This window comes from Pyxicephalus adspersus, chromosome 8 (assembly GCF_032062135.1).
Source record: "Pyxicephalus adspersus chromosome 8, UCB_Pads_2.0, whole genome shotgun sequence".
NCBI lineage: Eukaryota > Metazoa > Chordata > Amphibia > Anura > Pyxicephalidae > Pyxicephalus > Pyxicephalus adspersus.
The window spans coordinates 4,886,344-4,899,282 of NC_092865.1; the positions used below are offsets into that span (position 1 = coordinate 4,886,344).

A 12,939-nucleotide genomic window follows, 5' to 3' on the forward strand; every position below is an offset into this window, starting at 1 on the left:
TACTGCCATTGAAACTCATGGACCTAGAAGGTTACCATGAAAGAATATTTGGGGAAATGTCTGATTTCCTGTTATATTATAACTAGAGCACTTTATGCACACAGACAACATATTAATACTGTTGGCCATACCACCTCCTTTGGCTTTGATTCAAATATAAAAAAGCTGTGATCCATACACCAATGCAAGATTTATTTTGGTATATGACTTCTGGGGATGGGGCCAGAAGCACTCAATATTACACACAGAAATATTGCAAAGGTTTCTGGGTAAAAAAAAAACTTTAATTTCTTGAAAAAAAAAAAAAAAACTACAACACTGCATATGCATCATGATCGAAAGCCATACCAAATTTCAAATTCCTCAGCCATGCCATCCTGGGTCTTATCATTTGTCATTCTTCGTCATCACTTGTCATTCTTTGTAAGACCTTTTTCTATCTATGCTTCCAAAGGAAGATGCTTCCCAAAATTCACCCCACTGGGAACCATCTTCCTTTGGAAGCAGGTGGTGAAGCCATAATGATGGGATGCTATGTATGTCTGTATATATATATATATATATATATATATATATATATATACACATACATACATACACACACATAGGGCACTGGTAATTAAAGATTTTAATTTGAAAGTCATGCAAATCAGGTGGGGCAATAATGTCTAATGATAATTGGACACATAATTATGAAGTTGATGTTACATAGGATACACCCCTTGCTCTTACCGCAGCTTTGTATGTACCATTCTGTGTGAGGTCATTTATACCTAGGACATCTAGGTAAGTTGAGATTTTGATATATAATTTATGGGAACTACTGTACCTTATGATATTGTTATATTTTCAATGTTACAATACTTTTGAAATTTATGATATGTTTTTTCTATGATTGTGGATCTCCTTTTCCTGAAGAAGCGGAGTTAGCGCCGCGGAATGTGTAGAAAGTTGCCACACCCTAAAAGGGGATGTTCCATAAGCAGATTCTTATTGGTGTATAGTGTTTTTATTTTGTGTGTAAAAAAACTTTTAATCATATTTATTAAAGAAAGCTTTGTAATTTTATTAGTAAATATTTAAAATATTAAGTCTGACTTTGAAAGTCCCAATAGCTGGTTCACCATATTTGCATTCGGGGTGGCTTAAAATTAATTAGATATTTATGTCGAAGTAGGATAATAAACAAAGTTCCTTGAGTTTTTGGGGTTAGGAGTGGCTATACCAGAACCAGTAAGCTTTAAGAATTGTTTAATTGTCAACATTAACCTTTTAGTGCCTTTTGAATCTCTATAGTCTTTGCTGATATGTTATGTAGTGGTTTACATAGTTCATAGGTCATGTCACTAACGATTCTCATTGGATCCCAGTCTAATGCCCCTAACACAATCATAGACTATTGTTCCTTACATAGTCAGTGTAGGAAAAGACAACCTGTCAGTATGTTTTTGGGGGGATATGGGAAGTAATTAGAGTATGCTAAGGTAAGCCACACAAGTACAGGGAGAACATACAATCTCCACTCAGATAACCTCCAGTATCAAAAGTGCGGTGAAAGGAGAGAGCTAGTCATTAAGCTTACCATGCAAAACCAATTGTACATTCTCCTCTGTGGTTCTTAGAAGAGTCATTGTCAATCCTCAAGTGTAATTTTACAAATAATTAGTCTATGTATACAGTTCTAGGTCAACAAAATACTGAAGGATGACAATACCATTTCAAGGCCATGCCCGAGTAGCTCTAAAGTCAATATCAAGCTTGCTTATCAGTTATGATCAGCTTTTCTCTGTCTTTTTAACATGGGGAAACATTTGAAATAACTTTCAGGTCTTCAGGGAACCTCTTCTATAATTTCTTTATCCACAGCTCACAGTATATTAGCAGGGTGGTCAGAAATGGGAAGAATGTCACCCTTACAGATAGCCAAAAAGATAATTGGTGCCAGCAAATTGCTCATTGCTCAAGGAACCCCAAGGAACCTCATGAGAAACCCTAGGGTTCCATGAAGAAACACTGTGGATAGTCTAATCTATTACAGAGCACGAAAAGAAAAAAAAGTTGCCTTGGATTACAAAATTATTTGAATTTCCCAACACACCTTCCGCCCCACACTGGCACATGCACCAACGTCACTGAGGTCTCCCCGGGAAAGCCACTGCATTAGCCAGATGAAAATCAGAGGAAGAAGACACTGCCCGAGGATGAGATCCGTCGGGCAGGATGCCAGGGGAGGCGAAGGGACAAGGTAAGTGTGTGTTCTTTATTGTTTTTAGCTACCCCGAGTGTGGCTTGGGGTTACCGCTTTTTGCATGTTTTTTTTACCCCAAGCCACACTGGGGAAAACTGCCAGGGGGGGTTAAACCAACCATGCTTGGACAGCTTAAAGCGTACCTAAACTCAGAATTTTCACTTTACATAAAAGGGTAGACAACCCTCTTATGGAAACTAAAAATTCTGTTTATTTTATGATGAAGAACAGGAAGAAGAAAAGAAGATGGCGGCAGCCGGAGCGCCAGCTCAGGAACAAATGCCGGGACGACGTGGGACCAGATGCAAGACACCCCCAGAGGGATTGGACTGCCCTGCAGGATTGAAGGCGGGTGTATTTTTTTTTTTTTTTTGCTGTTTTGAGTTTAGTTTCTCTTTAAATTTTATTGACCGGCTAGTTTGGAAAATCAGATTACATAAAAAATCTTATTACTGCTGCTGGAACCCCTGATTACACAGAGAGACCGTGGGAAGCTTCAGCAGCCAAGAACTTGCTTACATAACTCACTTGACGATCACAGTAATTAGTCTGCAACTTGGATACTTTCCTTTCTGACACGTAACCTTGTGTGAAGTATCTGTACTCTAATGAAGGTCCAGGGCTGGACGGGAGCAGAATTTATGATTATGCATCCCCGTGAATATTCATGCCGTTTCCTCTTCATGAATATTAAAGTGGCATTTTCTTGATCAAATAAACTGTCTTTTGTAACGAGGGGTTTTAAAACTCAGGACTGGCAAAATAATTGTTAATGGGCCTCACGGAGTTGGCGATATGCATCAGGGTCTTGTGACGATCCATCATGTTGTCGGATCAGATGTTGGGCTTTAACGAGTCGCTTTGGGATTACATAGAGGGTCTGATTATGTTCAACGTTGGCTGTAACACTTCCTGTTTTTTTTTTTATTCTTTGAACCTTAGATGTTGAATTTGTTGGGTAAAATATGAATACACAGAAGTTGTAAATTTTAAAAAAAAAAAGATCTTAATTGACCAACGAAGCTTATAACGAAACATAAAATGCTGGATGTTGGTTTACCAAGCCAAGGGTTTGTTCCAGAAGCCCTTGGTGCCTGCTATTGCCAAACAATGCTGGTTAGTGTCCAGAAATGTCAAAAAAATAAAAAATAAAAAAAAATCATTCTATTTAATGTTTGTAGTTAAATATGTTAATGGGGCCATTATATGAGGATTATTATCTGACGTACCAGAGTTGCTTGAAGTCAAAGCCGCCATCCTTAGTGTTCATATGAAGGTGTTTGTTTCTTTTATGCCTGACCTAGTTGAAGTAAACTGTAATATTAAGTCTGCAGATTTCTGGTTACCCCATTTTTGTGGTCAGCACGGTGGCTCAGTGGTTAGCACTCTGGCCTTTGCAGCGCTGGGTCCCTGGTTCGAATCTCGGCCAAGACACTATCTGCATGGAGTCTGCAGGTTCCCCCTGTGTTTGCGTGGCTTTCCTCCAGGTAGTCTGGTTTCCTCCCCATCCCAAAAACATGTAATTAGGTTACTTGGCTTCACCCCAAAATTGACTTTAGACTGTTTAAAGACATATGACAATGGTAGGACATTAGATTGTGAGCCTCTTTGAGGGACAGCTAATGATATGACTATGGACTTTGTACAACGATGCATAATATGTTGGTGCTATATAAATACTGGATAATAATATGTTTGGAGGATGAACTGTTTTTTTGCATTCCATGCAGCCCAACCTACTAAGATATATTGCAGAAGCAATTCAGACCCTTTGCCCAAAGGTATATGAGTACCCCCGTGGCTAATTGTAAAATGTCTTACCCATTCTTTATCACCTGGAGGACACTGATCACAGTAAATATTTGCATTAGAAAATCAGGATTTCAAAGTTGCAAACACCAGCTTAGTGTTTTATTAAAATGAACCTTTTATTATCTTTGTAAGACTGGAGCATAAACAGAAATCAGAGGGGCCGAGCCACAAAATTTGGATAGACCCTCGAAAAAGAAAAAATAGGGTGCAACAAGAAGTGCTGGTGCTACAGCAGCAAGAAAAATAAATCTTCTAAAATCCAGGAATAGGTAGAGTTTCAGAGAAAATTAGTTGAGTTTTATGGGTTCACATAAAGACATAAAAAAATAACTAAATCAATTTCATATCCATATGTATAATAAGTATATGGAAAAGCAAAAAAAGGTCATAATGTGAAGCTGGCATTATGAAGAACTGTCCAGTATTTGTTACAGTTGCAAACGTATAATAGAAACAGAACTGCTGTAAAGTTTTCCTTATTTTATGCTGAAATTAAGGCTGAAATGTATTAAACCTTGATTATTTTATATAAAATATTTCTAGAAATCCACAAAAATATTACCTATAGACACAAAAGAGACAGAAAAAGGAAATCTACTGATGAAATGTTTTAGAGTCAGTTTTCACAGTGAATGTGGACGGCGGTGAATTGTTGAATAATCAGCTATGCTGCTTTGACCGCAGCAACGACGGGAGTTTGGCCGTCTAAGCAGACGGGATGGAGGTCGACTTTTACCACTTTGTCATCCGGTTCTCTGGAGGCCTTGAGAAGAAGCTTCACGCTTTGCTCGAAAATTAATCTGGGGTCAACAGAGCTGAGGGGAGGGCAGTCACAAGACTCTCTTAATTTAAGGGCCTGAGGGAAGATAGAAAAGGACAAGGTCAGCATATTGGAAAGTAAACATTAAAATGCTGGTGGACTGATGAAGCAAAGCTCTGCAGAATAGCACAGCAGCCAGCTTAATGTACATTCTTATCATAACCAATAAAAAAAAAATTGAATTCACAGGCATTTATTGCAATTCACAAGCACAAGGAACAGTCAAAATAGAGCTGAACACAAATGGTGAAGATATGATATCTTATTGGAAACATCTAAAAATGTAAATTGTGCCTAAGCAGTACCATAATAGTCTTACCGGATATGGATGAGTATGATCTGGTAAATACTGTGATGCTCTCTGTTCTCCTTGCTGGAGAGGAAGCTGTACCTGAGAACCTGCAGTGCAAGGATCTACCTGCTTCTTATTAAGCCATTCTGTGGCCCTGTGCTTCCTTCAGCTGTCCTAACGCTTATTGATCATTACCATACTAGTCATGGGGATGAGGCTCTCATATAAGAAAGAAAAGTCCTGCCTAAACCAAGATGGTTGCCTTTACAAAGAGACTCAATGCAGAGCAAGATATAGCAAGTCAGTAATTGGGAAACGATTAGTGGTAGAGTGCCCACAACGAATGCTGGTAACTAGACCTTTGCCCTATGTTTGGTCTTTTTATCCACAGCTCTGATCATTCAAAAAGGGTTCAGTGCACCAGTAGCTAAACCCTGATCAATATATGTTATAGTTTTGAGGTTATAGCTTGGTGAAAGCTGAACTCCAATCTTCCCTTCAGTCTTGCGCTGTCGTACAGGTCCTTTTCGGCATTAAAACTGCTTATTCTCATTTTTTTACCCCCATCCATGTGACACCTGATGTGAGGATATGACAAGGGAACGTTACCTAAGGCGGCTGGTTTGCAATGTCTGACCAAGGAATGCCCACTCCAAGTTGACACCCACCCATGAGGCATATTCATGTTTGCATGGCTCATCCCAAAGGCCGGCTCACTGCTTTCATCAGGGTTGCAGCCTATTGAGAAGAGAACAGGGTGCTATATGTTTTCTGGAAGCACCCTCTTCATAAAATGGAACTAAACTAGTAAAAAACTGCAAGCATCCAGGTTGTTTATTGCAGAAGAGACAGACTATGTCCCTTCAGCAATAAAATAAACTTACCTGCCTGGTTGCTTATTTTTTTAATTACACTCACCTCTCCTTGTGTCGTTGTGGATGCCGAAATCTTCACCTGGTCCTAATCCAGGTTCCAGATCCTTGGCCATCTTGATTGGCCAGTCCAGAATGGTGTGAATGTGCACAGAAGTTCATTCATTCATGGTAGCTGGGGTTATAACAGGATGCCCAAACAGGCAGGTATATTTATTTTAATTACAGAAGGGGCATCATCTGTCCCTTCTGAAATGCTGAAGCTGCCTGCTCACAATTTTATCCTATTTACATTTAGCTCCATTTTAAAGCAGACCTATCATGACATTTTGGGCGGGGGCCCGAAAGAAGAAACCCAGATGGTGCTGGAATCAGGTTGAGGAGGAATCAATGGCTCTTTGAAAGTAAAGCTAAGTTTCACAGATGCCCGCAGGTGCAGGGGATCCGTGCTGCTGTCTGTGTCACCCACCTCACATTCCTCTGCAGCCTGCACTAGCAGCAGCCCTGTTCTGGAATCCTGCCCACTGGTCACTTCCTGGTCATGTGATCATGTGGGAGCTGCCCCTTTACCCCACAGAACCAGAGTATTTCGCAGAAGCCCTCCCTCTGCTGGCAGAAGTGTAAACTCCATCTGAGCCGCCTCTGCTCCAGCACTCCCTCTGGTGGTGGGTTCTCTCACTTGCCGGTCATGTGACTTCCATCTGCCACATGACCTCCCTTATAAATGGAAGTGAATGGCGATTGGAGGTTGCCTGAAAAAGGATTCCACTTAGGCTCTGTTTGCAGGTTCCAGTTACTGATTCTTCTGTGTAACAAGTCTGGCTTTGATCCTTGACTACTCCTGCTTGCCCCCGCCCCTGAACTCTGGTTTGTTTGACCACGCTTCTGTCTCATGTTCCAGAACCTTGTCTGATTCCTATCTGTCAGCAGTCACCTGCCTCTGCATGCACGGGGCCTGGCAGTTGCCCGCAGTGTAACATCCTCACCTCTAGAGGCTCCAGTGAAGACCGGGCAGTTGCTTCGAAGCCCCACGCACGTCTCTGCCAACTGGGCTGGTGACACGGAGGGTCCACCATACTGCCCTGCAGCACCATGACACTAAGTTCTTTTAATAAAAGTTGCACTTTAAGCCAGAATATATTTAGTTTATCCAAATCTGAGCCTCTTACCCATTCAGTTGCCCAGTTCTCTGCACTCCCTCCAGTTACCCGACATCCTTTTTTTGTGAACTGGTGCAAATTCCAGATGAGGACTGACTAAGGCTTTGTAACATTTCACTTCCTTCCGCCAGATGTATCAGAGACTAGATATTTTCAGCATGTAATGAACTGTAAACCGCTGATCGCACAAACACAATTGTCCTTCAATGTTTCGCTGTCTGTGTACCGCCACGGACTGGGATAATTCATCCTCGCTGCCACGGCGGTTAGCGATAAAGCACATTAATGGCGTTTAATAAACATTGAGAGCGTTAATCAGGAAAACATATATTGTGAGCAGTAAAATATGATCAGACGTCCTTTGAATGAGCCACAAATGTAATATTCCCAATTCGTTGCTCCCCGGGGACCTCAGTGTCATTTTAAACATACAATTTACAGCAAAATGCCCTCCAGGCAGGGGAGGCAGGAAGGGGGGGTGGGGGGAGTTGGTTTGTTACTGTAATTTTGTTATCGAATAGGACATGCCACATTAAACTGTACAAACCAGCTTTATCAAGTGTGGTATTTTCTCTTCAATCGCTGGGTGGACAGATTGGGACTCTACGTAAAAGTGTTTAAAGGAAACATTCACCGCCAATCAGAAAATCCTTTTTATGTTTCTAGAAGACAATAAAAGACTAATGCAGGAAGTTATAGTTCATCCTTTAAAGAATATTGAAGCTTTTTTTTAAAAAAAAAATATTATACTACCGGTAGTATATTATAAAACAATGTACTGCTTTTACACATGTAAATCCAATGTATTGCATTCACTACAGTTATTTTGTATTAAATGCAATACAAATGGATTTTGAATTTCCCGCCCCGCCGGCAAGGTACCGACGTCACCAGTGCCCCCCCCTCCCGGTGACTCATCGTGTGCAGAAGACGCCGGAGGAAGAAGAAAGAAGACAGGGATCGCGCCAAAGGACAATGCAGGACACCAGCGGATCAGGTAAGGCTGTATTTACTAACCTTCCCATAGGTTTACCTACCCCAAGTGTGACTCCGGGTTACCGCTTTCAGCAACTTTTTTCTACCCCGAATCACACTCAGGGTTACCGCTAGGAAGGTTAATTAGTGAGGCTGGGTGATCCAGCAAACCTGAAATGAATCTGGTTCAGGATTGAAAACACTTGCTAACAAATAGCAAATGGCTTTTAAGAAATCCATTCCAGGTTTGCTGGATCACACAGGTTCATTGATGAAAGTGTATCCTCTTCCAGCCTTGGAGAGCTTTATTTAATCAGGCACATTCTGTCCACCATGTAATGAAGATTAACAAAGGCAGACATGTTTGAAGCCTGGGTGACAACTTAAATTCAGAGGAGAAAAAAAAAAGCATAGGACAGGACAGTGTTATTTGTAAGATTATGACGATTCCAGGGTACCCTAATAATATGCAGAATTATTGGGCCAGCCATTGCCATATACCAATCATAATTGCAGAGACTTAACAGCAAGCAACTGAAATTAATACAGCAAATTATTACAAAAAAAACTTTTTTTTTTGTTTTTCTTTTTAAAAAAAGGATATGAAGAGAATGCATGAATATGAAGAGTTATTATGATGGAGGCTATGTGCACACACTAGATGATTGCTGGAAAATGTATAGATAGGACACTATCTGCATGGAGTTATTAATAATAAACTGTATTTATATAGCGCCAACATATTACGCAGCGCTGTTCATTAAATAGGGGTTGCAAATGACAGACAGATACAGACAGTGTCACAGGAGGAGGGAAGGACCCTGCCCAGAGGAGCTTACAACTCAGGAGGTGGGGGAAGCATCACACAATAGGAGGGGGTCATGGAATGGTGGGTGAGTGGTGAGGGTTTAAAAGACAGAAGAAGACGGATAGATGAGGTTAAAACATTGGAGTTTTAACTGCTCTTTTAAATGCAAAGAAAGTAGGAGCAAGCCAAATAGAAATTGTATAGAAATGAAATTTTGGTATTGTTTCCAGTGACAGATGAATGAATGAGCGCTGATCCCCCCTGCACCCGTTCTGTTCCACGAAGAGGGGAGGAGGAAAAGTTAGCAGCACCCTGTTGTGCTCTCCTCCATTGAAATATATACTGTTTGTTACGGCATACGGCGACCAATGTACACATCAGATTTTGCCTGAGATTGCAGAGTAACGCTGGACACACACAGGTCGTTTTCCTTGTTCCATCAAGCTGTGCATTTCATCCTTCTATATCCAAATCCATAAATTGATTCTTTATTTCTGAATATATTAGAACAGAAATAATCACTATGGAGTGCAGAAATAACGAACCTTGATTGGTTAGGTCAGAAAATTCCCATCGCTTCCACAAATATCTGATAGGTTTTTTAAACCTCTCAATTGATTTGTATTGGATTGAATTTTGGAGCATGCACACATATCAACATCTTCATTAATTCAGAGACTGATCGAGTGAAAACATAACATTCGATCTGCAATTTCTTCAATTAGGATGACATTGTGCAGTAGTACAAGTAACTGATTTTTATTCAGTCTATTATGAATGCTGCAGCCAGACTCACCCATCCTTCCCACCGCTCCTCTTCTGCTGCATCTCTTTGCAGATCTCTTCATTGGCTTTCTTTTCACCTTAGATTTAAATTCAAGCTCCTGTGCTTTGCCTTCAAATTCCTCCCTCCACAGTTTTTGTTCCACGTACCTTTCTGACCTCATAGAAACCGCCCCCCCCCCCCCAGCTGCTCTCTTCAGCCCTCCAATGACCTACTAATGACTTCCTCACTCATAACCTCATCACATGCACGGCTCCAAGACTTTGCTAGAGCTGCCTGACTCTCTGGAATGGTCTCCTCGTCCTATTCCGCTTGCTCCTACTTTCTGCTCATTTAAAACCCAATGCTTCAACCTCACCTACCCGTCTTCTTCTGTCTCCTAAACCCTTACTACTCATCCACCATTCCATATCCTCCTCCTATTGTGTGATACTTCCCCCACCTCTTAGATTGTAAGCTCTTCGGGGCAGGGTCCTCTCCTCTTCCTGTGTCAATGTCTATATCTGTCTATCATTTGCAACCCCTATTTAATGTACAGCGCTGCGTAATATGTTGGCCCTAATACTGTTTAATATTAACTGATGATTGACATTTATATTAAATAAGTTAATCAAAGTCAATTCATGTATTGCTTGCTTTACACTGGAGTTTCACTTTAAAAGAAGATAAAAAAGCTTGCAACACCCCGCTGTTTCAATCCCGAATATTGAGAAAGAAGCGACCCCCTGAAAACGTATGTCCACCAACTATTTTGGGAACTTTCGGGTTGCCAAGAGACGGGTCTATGTTTAACGAATACCAAGACAACCAAGCTGGCAGAACTGCCTACCAGGACGAGACATGAAAGATGAAGCTTCAGCTCCAAAAGACAGGATTAAAAGGTTTTCTGCGTAGCGCATCAAGACCGAGAGAGAGAATACAAGAAAACGCCAAGAATGTTTTTTTCAAGGAGCCGCTGTGAGATGTGATTGATGTGACACAAGCATGATGGGAAATGAGAAGGGAGGGGACGAGACATAAAGGTTAGATGAAGTCGAAGACTAGAAAGATTTCATTTGGCGTCCAAACAATACTTGGCAGAAGCGTGCGGCTCATTTACACAAAACGCAATAGGCGACGGAGGCGTTGTGGGGAGCAACAGGTGTCTGCATTGGCTTTTTTTTTTACCTGTGCCACAAATAAGAGCTGAAATTTGATTGGTTATTAAAGAGCACCTATGGTTTGAATTATTCAGAGCACAATAACAGGTTATCTTGTGTCCCCACGCTGCTTTGTTAAGCTGCATACACACGTGCAATTATAGTCTTTCACGGTCCTTTCCAACGACTAAGCACTGTACGATGCATGAACGAGCGCTGTACATACAGCACTGTTCCATTTTATGGAGAAGGGGGGGGGGGTGTGACGGAGTGGCACCTTGCTGTGCGCTCTTCCCCTTCACTTGCATTGGGATCGTTCGCCATCCATCTTCCATGGATCTGCCAGGATGGTCGTTCAGATGATAGACAACTGGCATTGTCCACGCGCCAGATTTTCGTCCGATATTAGCCCTGAGACTATTTTGGGGCGGGAACCATTGGACGTGTGTACCCAGCTTAAGATAAGACCCAATGCTTCCCATGATTGAGACGTATGTAACTTCTTTTCGGACTTGGGCTGCCAATCGCCAGGCCCGGACCTGGTCACTTGACAAAGAAGAGAATAGAAATGCAGTTATTAACCCAGAAGTTTTTTTAAGCCGGGTGGGAAGAAATTGTAGGCAGGTGGCAACCCCTGTATTCTGACCCAACTGTTCAGTAACCACCCAAAAACAGCCGGGTGGTTCCTGAAGGTGCCGGGTGTTGCGCCCCCCGCTAAAAAGGGTCGGGGGAACACTGTAAATCACATACACAAAATTATTAGTTGTCCCTGCCTGCTCTGCTTTTGAATGATTGGAAGTCAGTAGGTGGATGTTACAGAAGCAGGAATATTTGCATTTTTGAAACCCATTCAGGGCTCTAAGCACACAGGTCCAGGTCCCTCTGTCAACAGCTTGCCCCATGCTGTATGCTTTCTTTAAGTCTTCCGACCAGTCTTTTTCTCCAGCAGAAAGAATTCCTAAAAGAGTGGCAATGACAGAACAGTCCTTTGCATGAATACACTATGAACAAAGGGTGCCAAGATGCCCAATCAGCCATCTTATCCCCTCACTTTCCCAGGTTTGCCAATGTGTCACTGCCACACACCCTATATAATGATAGCTTTTAGTAAACAACATTGCCTGCCTTAAAAAATAGCTTTCATCTTGTGAAAGAATATATACTTGAAATGAAGGGAGTGTTCCAAAACTTGCCTGAGGTTGTCCTTTAAAAGCTCTGACTTCTAATAGCCGGTATTGGAAATTTGTCTCGGAATCTTTAAATGTAACAGCTGAGCGTGAATATTTGTGCACATTTAAGCTCAGCGAGCGGAAAGAGTGTGACGGTCTGCTACCATTGAGATTAGCAGCATCTGCAAGCAATATATTTACATGCGGGCGCACATTACAAGAGTACGGACTGAGTCATATCAATTGAAGCGGATCCACATGTATATGCAATTATATCCGTATTCACAGGCATTAGGGGCTTCAGCCACAAGAAAAAACACTCAAAGGAATGAGAGGCTTGTGTGTTATTGTTTGACCGTTTGCCTAGCTGGCCCCAAAAAATATTTAAGGGGTCCTGCATTGGATTTGATGGTGACAGCAGGGAGTAGCAACATGATCGGTCAGGGGAAGGCTCTGGGGAGGGGGAGCCATTATTAATATTATTATTATTATTATTATTATTATCAATAATAATAAACAGGATTTATTTAACGCCAACATATAACACAGCGCTGTAAATGAGCAGAAAGTAGGAGCAAGCCGAATAGGACGAGGAAGACCATTCCAGAGGGTCGGGGCAGTTCTAGAAAAGTCTTGGAGTTGTGAGTGTGGGGAGGTTATGAGTAAGGAAGTCATTAGTAGGTCTTTGGAGAAGCTAAGAGAGTGGCAAGAGGGGTATTTTTCTATCAGGTCAGAAATGTAAATGGGACAAGAACTGTGGAGAGATTTGAAGGCAAAGCACAGGAGATGAATTTGATTCTAAGGTGAAATGGAAGCCAATGAAGAGAATTACAAAGAGAGGCAGCAATAGAAGTGTGGTG

The 12,939-nt window shown here is 41.5% G+C and overlaps 1 protein-coding gene across 1 annotated transcript in view; it reads right to left on the reverse strand.

The window, feature by feature from the left end:
- Positions 1 to 4,138: 4,138 nt before the first annotated feature.
- Positions 4,139 to 12,939, reverse strand: part of OMA1 (OMA1 zinc metallopeptidase) — a 48,188-nt gene continuing 39,387 nt past the window's right edge. The window contains exon 9 of the mRNA XM_072419354.1: positions 4,139 to 4,916. The gene's annotated coding sequence lies outside the window, so the exon portion shown is untranslated. The remainder of the gene's footprint in view (positions 4,917 to 12,939) is intronic.